Raw genomic sequence first — 16,475 nt, forward strand, 5'->3', positions numbered from 1 at the left:
TGTCACCAAGTATATAGGTTTTTCTTAAATTAAGGCTGTACCTACTACAAACGCTACGTTGCTTAATTTACGGAAAATATCCGTGGCCGAAGGTTTTCTTGCAGTTGTCTTTTGCCGTCTTTGTGCACAATGCGTTGTTTGCGTTGCGTTGTCTCCTACGGGCCACTGAGCGCCTTTCATAACTCTCAAGTACAATTTACAGTCACGGTTTAATGTAAATTTACTTTTTATAGCGACACAAATTTTGTTAGCTTCTTTTGAATCTTCTGGGGCTAAGGTTCTGTGCATCTACTTTGGAAAATGACATGCAAACGCACGACTTTGCTTCGGACTTTCCCAAGCTTTCTTGGGAAAGTCCGAAGCAGGAAGCAAGGTTCTGATTGGCTGCTGTGCCGAGTATGCAAATTTCAACTGTAGGTAGCCTATGTTTGTGTGCTTGGCAACGATACACGTGTACTGTTTGCGCATGAAGGCGAGCGAGGGCGTCCGTGGCGAGTTTGTCAAGTGCGCGGTCAGGACAATCCATCCATGATTTTGCGGAGTTTAACACAAGTAGATATTATTGAGCTTGAGTATTTCGTTGTGTAACAATATATATTGAATGTTGAATGTGATTTCTTTAACTTTCCACTTTCGATTGAAACTTAGATTAAAATAACATACGCAATCTTGATAAATCACAATGCGTATGTTATTTTAATCTATTTACATTTCCTCCTCCCAGTATCTGCAAAATAGTATGTAAATGCCATATCTTGCATATTCCTTGAGACACATTTATGAACTGATAAGGGCTTTTTTCACATTTGAAAGACTGTTAATAAATCAATCAAAAACATCCCTTTCATCCCTTTGCTGATGTGAAATGTAAATTTCTCCACTGCGAGACTAATAAAGGCAAATCCAATCCAAATTGGGTTGTAGTGTTCTTACTCTGCTATGAGGTTTGCACACACTAGATTTAAAGGACAACCGACATCACTTTTTTGTTTCCTAACTGACATCAGAAAAATGTTTTATAGCACCTAAAATACCCAAAACATGCAGTATGATATTTTTTGTCAAATGAAAAACACCAATAAAAATGACTTTTAAAAATTTGAAACCGGAAGTGGCCAGTTTCAGAAGGTCCCGCCCCCTTGTTCGTGACGTCACGCCAGGACGTCTTGCCTTGCTTGAGAATCAAAACAATGGCTTCAGATTCAGAGAAGATGCTTTATTGTCATCCAGTTATGAATATGATTCAAATAGTTCTGAAGAGGAAAAGCATAAATGTTTGCAATCGATTAAATAATTTATTCTGTGTCATTTTGAGGCATCAGGGGGGGTGAATGTCACACCCAAAACAACAACAACAACAACAACAACAAGCCATGGTTCACTCCCAAACTCAGGCAGCTTAGGAAAGAGAAAGAATCCGCATTTAAAAGCGGCGATCGAGCAGTTTACAAACTCGCCCGAAACAGGCTGACGAAGGAAATTAACATCGCAAAGAAACGTTATGCGGAGAGACTTAACAAACAGTTCTCCGCTAACGACTCTGCATCGGTGTGGAATGGCCTGAAAGCAATAACAAATTATCGTTTACCTTCCCCCCAAGCAGTGTACAACAATGGTATAGCTGATGAGTTAAATACATACTTTTGCCGATTTGAAAAGGACACCCCCATTTCCACGGTCTGCCCACCATTACCAGAAACTACCGTATCTCCGCCCTCTGCCCTACAGATCCACGAACTGGACGTTAGACGGCTCTTCAAGCAGCAGAAGATCAAGAAAGCTGCAGGACCTGACAGTGTGTCCCCCTCCTGCCTGAGAGTCTGCGCTGACCAGCTGGCTCCGGTCTTCACACAAATCTTCAACAGATCCCTGGAGCAGTGTGAAGTCCCATCCTGCTTCAAACAGTCTACTATCGTCCCAGTTCCAAAGAAACCAGCACCCTCGGGATTGAACGACTATAGACCTGTCGCTCTGACGTCTGTGGTCATGAAGTCCTTTGAACGCCTCGTGCTGAACCACCTAAAGAACATCACCGGACCTCTGCTAGATCCTCTTCAGTTTGCCTACCGGGCAAACAGGTCTGTGGAGGATGCAGTCAACATCGGACTGCACCACATCCTCGACCACCTTGACAACACAGGAACCTACGCAAGGATCCTGTTTGTGGACTACAGCTCTGCGTTCAATACCATCATCCCAGAACTCCTCATCCCCAAACTTCTCCAGCTTGGTGTGTCCCCCACGATCTGCCAGTGGACCCTCAGCTTCCTGACAGGACGGACACAACAGGTCAGACTGGGAAATATATCATCCACAACACGAACCACGAGCACTGGAGCCCCGCAGGGATGCGTCCTCTCTCCATTGCTCTTCTCTCTCTACACGAACGACTGCACCTCAACACACCCAGCTGTCAAATTCATAAAGTTCGCAGACGACACCACGGTCATCGGTCTCATCAAAGACGGCGACGAGTCTGCGTACCGACAACAAGTGGAGCAGCTGGACCTCTGGTGCAGCCGTCACAACCTGGAGCTGAACACGCTCAAGACAGTTGAGATGATCGTGGACTTCAGGAAACATCCATCACCACAGCTACCCCTCACACTATCCAACTGCCTGGTGTCAACCGTTGAGACCTTCAAGTTCCTGGGAATCACAGTCTCCCAGGACATGAAGTGGGAGGTCAACACCAACTCTATCCTGAAAAAGGCCCAACAGAGAATGTACTTCCTGAGGCTGCTAAAGAAGCATGGCCTGCCACAGGAGGTGCTGCAACATTTCTACACGGCTGTCATCGAATCCATCCTGTGTTCTTCCATCACCGTTTGGTTCGGGGCTGCCACAAAAATGGACAAAATCCGACTTCAACGGACAGTTAGGACGGCGGAAAAAATCATTGGCACCGCCCTACCCACTCTCGAGGACTTGCACACTGCAAGAATCCAAACTAGGGCGCGGAAAATCCTACTGGACCCTCCGCACCCTGCCCACCACCTTTTCCAGCTACTCCCCTCAGGCAGACGCTACCGATCCATGCGCACCAAATCCAGCAGACATTTAAACAGCTTCTTCCCCCAAGCCATTAACTCTTTGAACTCTTTCAACAGTAGCCAAAATGGAACTGTATAGTGCCACTTAGCAGTTTTTTTGACAACGATACTAGTGCAGCGTGTTCTACCGGAAACAAATTCCTTGTGTGTTCTACATACTTGGCAATAAAGATGATTCTGATTCTGAAAAAAGGCAGAAGATGGCGACAATCTTCCGTGTGGAAATGGCTCAACATTTTTGTCACAACACACAACGATTCACCATCACATTATTTATGTTTTCCTTCTAATATCGCCAACAACACGGATCAACACGAAGTTTTCAGACCAAATAAAGTACCGCAAAATACATTGCGTGATCAAAAGACTGCTACAGTGTGTCCTTTCTCGGTCAGGGGCGTTCCTTCAGTGACGTGAGGACTCGTCACCAACTCAAAAACAAGTCTTCCGGAATATTCAGCGCGAGTCTTAAAAGATAAAATATAGCTATATGCGGTGGTATCTTTGTAAAATACACTCAATAGAAGTCATTTGAAGCGATTTGACAAATTATGGACACAACTTGTCCGGAGACGTCGGTTGTCCTTTAATGCTTTAGTATATCCGGCCCAAACATTCCCTCCAAATGCTCCTGGCCCGGCCCCTGCGTCAAATTTTAGAACCCATTGTGGCCCGCGAGTCAAAAACTTTGCCCACCCCTGAATTAGGGTTTCAAGTGTCATTTCGGGTTTCATACATGTTTTTGAGTTTAAAGTCAAGTTTCAGATTTGAAATTATGGTTTAAAAATGAATGCTCGTTTCCAATTTGGGATGACGTTTTAGATGGAGGTTCAGGTTTCAATTTAAATGTCAGGATTTCTATGGCAGGCAGCAGGGAGGAGCCTGGTATATTTGACAAATTGTATTAAAGTCAGCACGAACAAAATCTCAAACAACAAAATCATCAGAACAAAAGATCCAAAGTAGCAAATAAAACCATGTGTAAAACATCACAAAATGAAGCAAACCTGACAGGGTGAAACAAACAATGACCCGACACTGAATGGTCATGTCGTTTTAACTGCCTCTAATTAAAATGACCAACACCTATGCAGCTGCAGTTGGGGCCCGATAGCGCCACCCGTTGGTCGCAAACTGATACGTGACGTTAAGGTTTTATATTAGGGTTTCAAAGCTAAACTAGAGGATTCAATCCCAGGTTTTAGTCTCAAAAAGGGATTGAAGTCAGTTATGTTTATGAGCTGACTTTATAATACTAAAAATAAAATGTAATTTATAAACACCTTTCAAAACTCTCAAGGTCACTTTACAGTCACAGGATCATTTATTTCTGCGGATGAGCAGCGGCAGCCACATGCGCCAGCGTTCACTCAACCCGGAATTAACTCAAATAGATAGAAAGCTAGCTAGCTAGTTAACAGATAGCTAATATATAGACAGCTGGCTAGATAGCCATATAGCTAATAAATATCCAGCTACATAGCTAGCTAACTAGCCAGATAGCTCATAGATAGCAAATAGATAATCAAAGATTGAGTGAGCGCTACTTCATCTGCCGTCCAAGTAAATTTGCAGCTTGGAAAAGTTCATCAAAAGTTCTCTTTGCTTAGCTCCGTTTATTTCCTCAGCTGCGTTTATTTTATCTTCGTCTGTTTGATCTTAGTTTATTTTAGCTTATCTTACTTAGCGCTAAGCACCCACATCTTGGGATGAGTGCTAATAGGATATTGATGGCATGTAATTAGCACGAACGGCGTGGGCACCGCACTCCCGTATTGCAACTGTCACCGACAAACCAGGTGGAACGCCGCGGGTAAACGTCGCAGTTGCCGCTGAATCACTGACAACCGCATGCGGATGGAAGCACAACTCGATTCCACGTTGACGGGATTTGAACGGCCAGTCGTTTTGATTTTGCGCAGGCAAGGTGGCGGGAACACCGCAAATGTGCTTAACTCTCCCAAAAGTTTCAATGTTTTTTTTTTGCCTCTCTGATACAGATGAAAAGGTTTCTTCAGCCGTCATCTGTACTTCTTTGACGGTGTCGGACGTTTCGCTCCTCATCCAAAGTACTTCGTCATTGAACTAAAATTGTGCTGGTAACTCTGGCCCTATATCAGGGGTCGGGAACCTTTTTGACTAAAAGAGCCATAAAAGTAAAATATTTAAAAATGTTTTTCAGTGAAAGCCACACACACCCGAGCGCGCCGCACACGTGTACACACAACACGCGCCCACACAGACGGGTGCGCGCGCGAAAACTCGCACGCACGCGCGGCCACTTTTCAACAAAATCTCAGAATGTATTATTTTAAATAACTTTGTGACAGTACTCACCGTTAACATGAATGGTTTTCGGTTCCTCGTGATTGGTACAAATCCAGGCAAACGATAGGAATGAAAGTCAACTTGCCGGTCCACAGGCGAAGTTACTGCTAGCTCGCCTGCACACGGCTCATTAGCTTCCACACTTGCTATCTGCAATATACTTCTCGCAGAAGTATAATGATGCTAACGTAAAAAATGGGGCGTGTTAAAATGTCACTGACATTCGACTGTTTCATCGACGTTATTGTTTAATTGCAAATTATATATATATATATATATATATATATATATATATATATATATATATATATATATATATATATATATATATATATATATATAGGATTGGATTTGCCTATATATATCTATATATATATAGGCTCCAGCACCCCTGGCGACCCCAATGAGGATAAAGTGGTCTGGAAATGGATCGATGGTGAAAATGACAAAATAAGGTTTGAAGTTTGGGTTCAGGTTTTAAAGTGCCGTTTGAAGACAATGTTTGGGTTATGAAAATGAGCCAGAGTTCTGAGTTAAGACTTAAATTACTGTTAGGCTCTCAAATAAGGGATTGAAGCTTTCGGGAGTGTTTTCAACATAGGTTATAGTTTAAAATTCAGATTTCAAGAAAATGTTGAGATTTCAAATGAATTGTGGGGTTTCAAGTTCATGATTGAAACATGAGTTGGGGTTCCAGTATTCGGGTTCAAAAATAATCAAGAATTCAAATTGATGTTTACGTGTTTCAAGTTAAAGTTTCCATTAGAGTTCCAACCAATAATTGGGTTTTCAATTTTTGTTTTTGTTCATGGTTTTAAGCCAGCATGACAGTTTCAGGTGTTCAGACTCGGGGTTTATATTTCGGTTTTAAAACAAGAAAATGAGGCTTTGAATTGTATTTGATACGTTTCAAGGTAGGGTTCCAAGCAATGAAGGTTTCAAGTCGGAGTTTCAAACTGTTCTATCCCACCCCCCACGCATCACCCATTCCCCGGTGACGTCTGTAATTGTCCCCTCATTCGACGGCTTCATTAAGCTCAACACTTCTTGGCAAAGGGGGCGGTGACCGACAATGCAAATGATCTCCTTGTCGTGACAGTCGGGTGCCCACCTCCCGCCCTTGCCGCCATGCTACTCCTCGGTAACCACCGGGGGGAGTCTTGCCCCCCTGCTCTGAGTCATTTTTCCACTCCCTCCCCCGTCATTAGTGTGTGATGATTGGAGTCTTGATTCGCTCACAAGCATCAAGGCAGTCAGAAGCAGTTAAGGAAAACAACCAAAATGATGTCATCACTCATCGTAAGCCCGCCGACTGTGCGACTGTCACTTTTTATCAACGTCCTCGTTAATGCACGTACAAAGCAATTAAACACTCAAAACGTCAACGCTCAAGTCAATTTGGAAACCCAAACAACTGTTGTTTGAAAGTACCACAAAAGCCTAACCCTATTTTGAAAACCTTCCCCCGGGGTTGGAACCCTAATTTGAGACTCTAACTATTTGTTTAAAACCTCAACTCACTTGCGACATATCGACTTCACAACAGAGTGAACTTTCCAGCGCATTTGCGGCGCAACACTTGGATGCTCGTCCATATTCGGCAGCCTCCAGATGGATCGGGATACGGCACATCCCCCAAGCTGCTTTACGGCAGATTCCATTCATCCATCGACATGCGGCCGCATGCGCATCTCAGGGCGTGAGCATATCATGGCCCGTTTGCGCTCCTGCCATTGCCAAACACATGCCGGCTCGGCCCGAGAGCCTCCAGGGAGGCCAGTCGTTTTTCTTTTTTTGACGTCTCCACGGGCCAGCACGCCCAGAGGTCCTAATGCCTCGGGACGTGTAGCCAATCAGGGACTGGGCTGGCATTAGTCCCACCCCCACCTTTCCAATACCCACAGTTCTCCTTAGCCTTTAGTTATAAGCAAGCTAACGGTGGCCAAGTATGCAGCGAGTGTGTCTGGGGGGTGTTGGGGAAGCGTGTCTTTAGGTTCATCTGGATTGGCGTCGATAAGGATGCGAGTTTGCCGTCCTCTGCCTATCGCCTCTATGCACGACTCTCTGTGTGTATGTGTGTGTGGCACACAGCGGAGGGACTGGCAGACCACCTCCAGGATGCCAACAGTGACTGATGCCACATTAGACATTCCTTTCAGAGCAAACGCGGCAACGTTGGTCAGCATCATGCCAGCTCGTGAAGGCCCTCAGGATGCCAGCACCAACCCCCACCCCGCAGCACCACCCCTGAACATCCTCCATCCCCCCCTCCAACAGCCCAATTCCCACCACCCCTCTTCCTTTGAGCACAGAGCTGGCAGCCCTAGCGCAAGAATTCCAGGAACTTGCAGAAAAGGAAAATGAACAACAAAACGATGTTTGAGATCGTAACTTTGCAATTTTATTTTTATGCGACGTTTTTTCCTTTTACACAGCAAACGTTTTGTCATCATCACTGAGCTCATAAAGCAGAAATTGTCGCTTTTTTCATCTCTTCCCACCATATCTAAAGAGAAAAAAAAGGATTGTCAGTGCATTTGATTTGCTCTCCTTTCTGGAGTTGTATATCTTCAAAAAGGCAGATTTTTCCAGATGGTTGGTTGTTTGTTTGACTTTTCAGTTCATGCTTCAAATTTGGTCGCAAACGGATACAATAACTAGAATATAGTTTTTAAATGCCCTTGGAAATTACCCTAAAATGGCCACTTGGAATGAAAACGGATGACTTACTGTGCCTTTTTCAGTATGGCATCCTGAGGCTTTTTGTAGGTCTGATTATAGTCGACATGTCTACTAAATTTCATGTTACTGTGGCTCAAATTTGAAATTTCGGATATGCTGTTACTTTCCAGGCTTTTTTTTCTTCCCGCTCTACTCATAAAAGGTATACCCACCAAAATAGTAGTCTGAATTGCATACCTGTCAACGTATACATTTTCCCCATACAGTGATTCCTCGGTGTGATTGGCGGGTATCTTGTCATTGGTTGCCATGACAACAAAAATATAATTTATTTGGACTTGTTCTTCTGTAAAAGTGTTTAACGTTTCTATGCGAACCTTTATATGTGTGTTTTTCTTCGATACTTTGTTTTGTCATTATCACTTCTGCTTCCGTGTCATGTGTTTCGATAAAGGCGAGTAAGGCGAGACAGACAGAACGAGACTGATGCTAGAGAGAGACAGAAGCGGAGCAACTGCGAGATAAAGAACGACAGTCTAAAGTCTACGTCAACATTTATCTACTTTCGGTTAATAAGGTGCACACGGTACGTTATTAATTTCCTTATTGACTGAATGTTTTGTCGAACTTATTGTAATGTTGTCGTTTCAATGTCCTTTTATAGTTTTCACGGTGTTCCAAGTGTTTCAGAATAAACGTTGTCATCAGTAAGAAGCGTCATCCTTGACCGGGGTAGATACACTCGGTTTACGAACCCCTGCAATGGAAGCCACTTTGCCCGCAGCAAACGTTTACAGGGCTCTGGTGTTAGTTGTGTACTTTCAATGATTCCAGATTAGTTTTTTTTTTTTTTTTTTAACGAACTTTTCGGTTTACGAACGTGAAATTTATGAACATTTTATCTTGGCATACACACTATTTTTCAGGATACACATGGAGCTGCCACAATGAGTGATGTGTCATTCGCGAACGAGCCCGTTCTCCTAAAAGAAAATGGCAGCCGGCTTGTTTTGGTCCTCTATTCCCCACCCCCAGTCGTCAGTTAAAGGCACGTGATTGGTCAAGAACGCAGATGTGAGGGGAGGTGGTTCAAACATTAAAGAGACAGGCAGACGATAGAGAGGGAGAGTGACAAAATGGATAGACAACAGTGACATTTGGACTCGTTTTAACTTTGATATTTCAAAGGCAGAGTCTAGACTGCTAGGTTAAAATTCCCACCATCAGGCTCCACAAATAACCCGCACAAGCCATTTCAGAATCAGAATCAGAATACCTTTATTCATCCTGCAATGGGGAAATTTGCAGTCCACAGCAGCAATTGAAGAGGGATGGGGTTGAGGTGGGAGTGAAAGGATAAAAAACAAGATATTCTAAGCATAACAAAATAAAAATGTCAACTGTATACTGTGCAAATGTAGATGTGCAAAAACCGTTCTATAAACAAGACTGTACATAGTGCAGAATCAAGAAATGCATTTAGATATATTGCAACAACCCATATTTACAAGTGTCCAGTTTTTTTTTTAACACTTGATGCAAAAAGCTATCAACCCAGAACACAATTGATGAGGAACTAGGTAAAATTATTGCACAGAAAGCACCTACCAGGGATAATTCCTCAAGATGGTCAAAGAAGAAAGCTACGTTCCTCATCAAGTGTTTAATGCTGATGAAACCGGCCACTCCATTCCATCAAGCCACCAACGACCATCACAAAGGTAAATAAAACGACTTTATTATATAGTACAGTTTATTTTTTTAATTATAATACCATAGCACATTTATTATACATAAAATAAGGTATATTTTGTGTAGTTTGAAGGCTTAGAAAATTAGAAAATAGAACATTATTTTTTTATGGGGACCTGGGAACGAATTATTCTCATTTTAATGGTTTCCTATGGGAAAACATTTTTTGGGATACACACTTTTCTCCTTACACACTGTCTGGGAACCAATTAAGTTCGTAAGCCAAGGTATTTTTTTAATCATTTCAAAAAATGTACAATGTACTATAGCTTTTATACTGGATTTTTTTTAAATCAGAATCAGAATCATCTTATTTTGTGAACCTAAATTGTTAACCGATCTTATAAAGCCCATTTTGTCTCAAATCCAGTTGGTCTCAACTGCTGGTAGCCAACAACAAGGCTGCCGCCGATTAATTGATACTATCGTCACGGCAAACCAGCAAAAGTAATAGTCAATCGTATATACATTTTTTTTATTGCTGTGCACGGTCGGATTGATGAAAGCATAACGGGCACATGCGTGGTAAGGTGTCTGCATTTCCGCTTGTGTTAGCATTTTTTTTAACATTTCAGAGTACTACAACTTTTATACGGGAATTGTAATCATTTATAAGGGCAGATATGAGCTAAGGTTGACAGGTATGGAATTGTCAAAAAAAATCTGGGCTGCAGTACCAAGCCCTCTTTGAAAGTATTCCGGAAATTACTTGAAAAGGCCGTTTGAAACCAAAATACTTGACTTTGTATTTCTTTTCAAGCATGGCATTCTTAGACTTTTCTTTGTAGGTCTACTCGTGTTCCCGTTGCTTTCATGTTGCTTAGTGGAACCTATTTTCTGAATTTTTAAAAAAATGGATGATCATTGGAAACCAATATGGCTGACTGTCAGTGTTTTTAGGCATTTTTTGAGACTTTTCTCTTCTCATGCTAGATAGGCTTACGAACATTCATGCTGCTAAGTGAAATCTGTTTTAGATTTTTTTTCAAATAACTACTCGAGACATTTGCACCACACGGTTGACCAGGAATAATGACATGTCAACCCTTACAGGGACATCATTTACGACAGTGGACAGTTGATTATGTTCCGGTTACAGGGCGCATAAAAAGGTCGGACGAATACCCCAGTGATAGCATCGATCAAAAGTGAATGTAATAATCTATGATGGCCTAACGATGTGAGTATTGAGAAGAATAAAAAAAATCCGACAAGCTATCATGACCGGCAGTGCTGTCAGAAGAGGCTCTTCATGTCCAATTATTGCGGAGGTGAGGTTGGTATTCAATCGCAGCGCTCCGCCCGGGCTTAAGTGATGACACTGAGTGATTAGAGTGCCGTTAAATACCTGTGCTAATGAGCCAATTAGCCCTATTGACATCCATGGCCGCCTCTGAGGTGGTGCGAATGAGTTCTGCCGTCATCGTTCGCTAATCACAAGCGATAACAGCGTTTAGCCTTCAAATGCTAATCCTGACTCGCGGGCTGCCACTGTGATTTTTCTCAGTACCCACGCTGAGAGAGAACTTCACGCTCCATTTGCCACATCCTGTTCACTTGTAACTTCGATGCATTCTTAACTACCGTCATGTGGCACTTTCCGTATCATTTTTATTATTTTTTTTCCTTGTTGCAAGTTTTTAGGAAAATGTCATTATCTGGCCTTCGGTCTCACGTGCTGAAAGAAGGCGATTAAGAAAATTCACTGGAGGAGCACTAAAAATGAAAGCGAAAACAATGCCGGGGCTTTGGGTATGTTCAGGGAGATTTTATTCAACGTTCAACTCAAAACTGAAAGTGAAACTTGATTTTTGAGGGAGTGTTTTGAGTCACATTGGCGCTTGAGTGTTTGTTATTACCGTAACAAACACATTTTTTGTCATGGTGAATCCCCAAAATGTATCCCCCATGAAATGTAAGATAGTGTAAGCTAATAAAATTTTTATCAAGATGTATTTTTTCGTTTTGTGACTATCTTTCGTGTTCTTGGCTGCTTCAAAACCAAAATGGCTGAGTGCAGTCAAATTTCCGGCATGTATTATGTTCTAAGAGATGTCGACAGCTAATTTCTTGACAATCAGTAACATTCATGTTAGGTCCAGATTATGCTATATTTTTTGAGGTGATAGTGGTGGTGGGGCGAGGGGTGGTTATTTTGAAATTCCTTTGTAAAAACATTCGCTGCAATGTTAGCTATGTCAAAACAAAATGGCCGACTCCTTGTGACATTTCAGGCACGAGTCCTTGATACTTTTTGTTGTTATCCACACAATTTTGTGAGTAACAATTAGTGGAACTATGGCTGAATGTTAACAAAAATCTTTTCCAGAATCAAATAATCATCACATTCCAATACCATGCTACATTCACAACAAATTACATTATAGAATTATTTTTCTCTCAGATGTCCAAAACAGGATGTTGCTGACGAAATTTTTGACCACTCCTTTTTCTTCAAGCAGGTCAAGGAGAGGAAAAAAAACCTGTGAGCACAATCTATAGCAGAGGATAACAGGATCATTTTTAGAGAAATAGAATTTTAGTGCAATAGAGGAGGGGAAAAAATCTTGAATGTGGCCAATTGTCAGCCTTGATGGTTTTACACATATTACTATGAGGAAAGATCATTCTTGATGAGCTAAATTTGAGTAAAAACTGGGTAAAAAAAATCATATTCACCCCCACTGCTTCATATTGATGTCGGCTGCTTCTCTGGACTATTTGTTGGTCTATAAAAGCTGAACAATTACAGGAGAGAAGAAAAAATGCTGGGGAAAGTTTTCAACCACAAAGGAAAAAAAATCCCAGATTGATGCGTGTCTTCGGGCGTTTTTCTCAGACAAATAACTACGAATCGTCAATAGGCTGTCATTAAACGATGACAAGGAGACGTCTGTATGTTTGGTATCAGCTTAATTCCGGGGTATGCGCACGTTGCCCCTTGTAATTTTCACTTGCTACTTTTTATCATCAAGACTGTGTTGAGTGCAGAGGTGGCAAAATTACTGCATTGTGTATCAATGTAGACGTACAAATACTTGTTGAAAACAACATAAAAAGGACATATTCATCTGCTGAAGAAAATAATAATAAAAAAATAAAACTGCATTGTAAGTCAATCAGTCAAGAGCTTTTGACTTTACTTGTCTCTGTTTTTTACATTAATTAATTTCGTTCTTCTGACCCATTCGGTTCTTTTGCTTCATACAAATGCAAAATAGCTTCTGTTACCTATTGAACTTAACTTGTGCAGCAACACACGGAGACAGGCAATTGAACCGGACTCGATCTTATATCGTCTTTGACAAACGACTAACAATAGTGATGATCTGAGAAGCTAAGAGGGGAGTTGAAACATCTCTATTGAACCATCTGTCACTCTGTTTCATAGTACCCCCAGTGGGCCTAAGGCAGGCACACCGAAAGCAACAATCGGTCTAATGGCCAATGTGGTGAGATGGAAGCGGTTTAACTCATTGACTGCCAGTCAATCTGCAAAACTGTGTTCACTCCAGTGCCAAGGTATTTGTCATTTTCACTCAATTTGCAGGAATATTTCCACAGAATATTGAGTTTTAGAACTACATAAACATTCAATGCAGCGTAAGAAACCTGAGACTCTCTTCTTTCATCAGAAAAATTGAGCAAATTCCCAAGTTTGATGGGTCTGGAGTTACCTGAGCTTGAAATGAGGGCGGCTCTACAAAAAGCAAATAGTGCCCCCTCGTGAGAGATAAAAACATTGCCAGAGGTCTGACCATCACTTTATCGGGACCCCACTACCCCGCAAGAAAAAAAAAATAAAACCCAAACGAATTCCGGAATGGCGCTCCACGTTATGATTTTCAATACCCGAATAAATTTGGGAATGGCAGTGACTGAGTGAATAATTTCACATTTTTTTCTGTAAATACGGCATTACTGTATGTTTTTAGTGGTGCTATAGCCACCACTGTATTGTCTTATCTCATAAATTTAAATAGCAGTAAGTTTCAAATGGCTCATATATACAGTATGTTTAAAAGCAAAGAAGTACGTTGAAGGAAAACTATCAGTGCATCGTCAAAGAGTAGAGATACCCAAATAAATCTACTTAATTTCAGAAAAGAAGTATCTGTCTGTCTCCCCTTTGATTTGCTAACTTGACTCTTTCCCCCCTTTTCACATTAACATATTCCAATCACGTTTCGGAAGTGGTCCACTCTGCTTGGAGTCCGCGCGCATGTGTGTGTGTGTGTGTGTGTGTGGGGGGGGGGGGGGTTCGATGTCAAGGTCAGGGTCTTTTGTGTAATTACCTCGAGCAGCTGCGTCAAGTGCAAAAAAGAAAAGCCCAAAAAGTTCCATCATTGAAGCGCTATATCTTCGCTTATTACCGCCATCTTGTGGATACAAACAGAAGCGCAGTCACGGTTCCAGGAAAACATACACGCGCGCGTGCACACACATTGAATATCACCAGCTGCTGTCCGCAATGATGAAAATATGGAATGCGAATTTATAATGATTTGGAATCTCTTAAAGCTGGTCGTTTTCTCATTTGGACTCCCGGGAGGAATCTTCTATGTAAACACTGCAAGGACTTTGTACTTGTTTTAATTTCGTTTTTAAATGCAGATTTCTTTATTTTCTTTTTTTTTTTTTTTGCTTTTCATTGTGATAATTTTAGTAGGGTTACACAAGACCACCACGGGAAGTAGTGTGCTTTTTTTAAAGACAGGTAGAAAGACATACCATAACAATCTTGTTAAAAATATATAATGGCTTATTTTTTTACATTTTTCAATCAATACAATACCAACAATACATATCAATGGAATCAAATAGTAGTGTACGTCTTTTTCTGTTTGATTTGCTGCTTCTATTTTTTGAATGCCACATTTTCAAAATTTCCCTATTAATTGTAATGTATTTACGTCCTATGGTTGCTTGTAATTTAATCTGAATTAATTGTTTTGTTTTTTTTCAACCAACGCGATTCTAATATTTCATGTTAATGGCGAAAATTTTATCCATGAAGAAAGCGTTTTTATACGAATTAAAAATATATATTCATTCCATTTCCAACATTTGCTTCCTGTTAACTAAATGACCATACATTATTGTATTATCAATTTTAAAGAGTAACTGCATTCTCCTTATCAGTAACTTCATCCAAAAAATGGACCTTTCAATCAAAATGTCGTCATTTTATGCGGAACATATACACACACTGAAACGACAGTTATTCTTTTTTCCTCCCTATCTTGCATACGTTGCGCACACCTGCAAACTGTCAATCACTGACACGTATGCACGCGTGTGCGCACACACTCACACTCATACACTCGCGTACACACACGCTAACACACGCACACGCGCCAACACACGCATGCACTATTTGAACATGACTAACGATGTCAACACGACTCGTCTCAATTACTATTTCAGAGAAACGCTTTAAAACTGCAAGAATATAATTTCGCACATTGTAGACATTATGATGATGAGGAGCTCTCTCATTGAAACAATCGCGCGCGCGCGTACAAACACACGCGCACGCGTGGTCATTTTTTGTCCCATGCACGTTCGCGTGACGGTAAATAAATATGAAATTGAAATGACATCTGACTGCATCTGGAGCTGATTTTTCTTCTTTAATGTATTTATTTATTTCCCATCTTAAAACTAAGCGCGTCCATTATAATTGCCGTTATTGAATACTTTTTATTTGACTTGTCATTTTTGCTTCATCTGCCATGTCGAGCTGAAATGTTGGACGAGACGACTCGATGTGGACTGGGTGGTTAATACATGAAATTCAATTCTAAAACCATAACATTTTTGGGGAATGAGCTACCACAGAATAAAATGCCCTTTTATTCCGATCAAAAGTCACTTTATGTGTTTTTTGTTTGTTTTTTTCCGGTTTGGTTTTACATTCAGGTGATTCGATCTTTTTCATCTTAGTCTGCTGGTGCGCGCGCTCCCGCCAACGCACACACTTCAGCGCAAAGTGGGGCAAGGCGCGGCACAGCTGGCAAATGATCGATTTGCTCACACGCGTAGCGGGGAGGGGCGGTGCTCTCGGGTTATACCTGCCGCCGCCCCTCTCAAAGTCCCACTCGCATGCCGCCACTCCACTTCACTCACTCCTCCTCCTCCTCTCTTCTCCTCCTTCCTTCTCCTCTTCTTCTTCCTCCTCTTCGCCTCCTAAGCATCCGCTGCATCCTCAAACTTCAGCCCAAGTAGAAAAATACTTCCAAGAAGAGTGTTGGGGTAAAAAGCAAATTTCTTCTGCTTTTTTTCACCTCGCTGTGGAACTTTTGATGGAAAACAAGAGGTCGAGCCACTGCTGATTTGACAGGTACGCTTAGCTCTTACTTTGCTTTTGATTTTTATTTACAGTCTTTTTAATTCGACTTTTTTTTTATCTCTTTCACATTTTCATAGTCATAAAGCTAATAGGTACTGCTTCAAGGATATATCCTTGAAGTAGTCTATCTTTGAAAAAAATAGCATGAAAAGCAATCGGCAGGCAGACCTTCCTTTTCACTTAAAACCCACACGGATCCAAAGTGGCTTGTTCTGCGTCTGGGATTTTAATATTTCATCAAGAGAGAAGAGGGGGGAGGAATGAAAATATGAATTAAAAACTCAAGAACATGCAGGCTTTCATGGTAA

At 41.5% G+C, this 16,475-nt stretch overlaps 1 protein-coding gene across 1 annotated transcript in view; it reads left to right on the forward strand.

Annotated features, from left to right (window-relative positions):
- The first annotated feature begins 15,921 nt into the window (after nt 1–15,921).
- The window catches only part of satb1b (SATB homeobox 1b), a 98,401-nt gene continuing 97,847 nt past the window's right edge, over nt 15,922–16,475 (forward strand). The window contains exon 1 of the mRNA XM_088999639.1: nt 15,922–16,158. The gene's annotated coding sequence lies outside the window, so the exon portion shown is untranslated. The remainder of the gene's footprint in view (nt 16,159–16,475) is intronic.

Source organism: Hippocampus bargibanti, linkage group LG06, assembly GCF_051943395.1.
Source record: "Hippocampus bargibanti isolate YZ-2025 linkage group LG06, ASM5194339v1, whole genome shotgun sequence".
Taxonomy (NCBI): Eukaryota; Metazoa; Chordata; class Actinopteri; order Syngnathiformes; family Syngnathidae; genus Hippocampus; species Hippocampus bargibanti.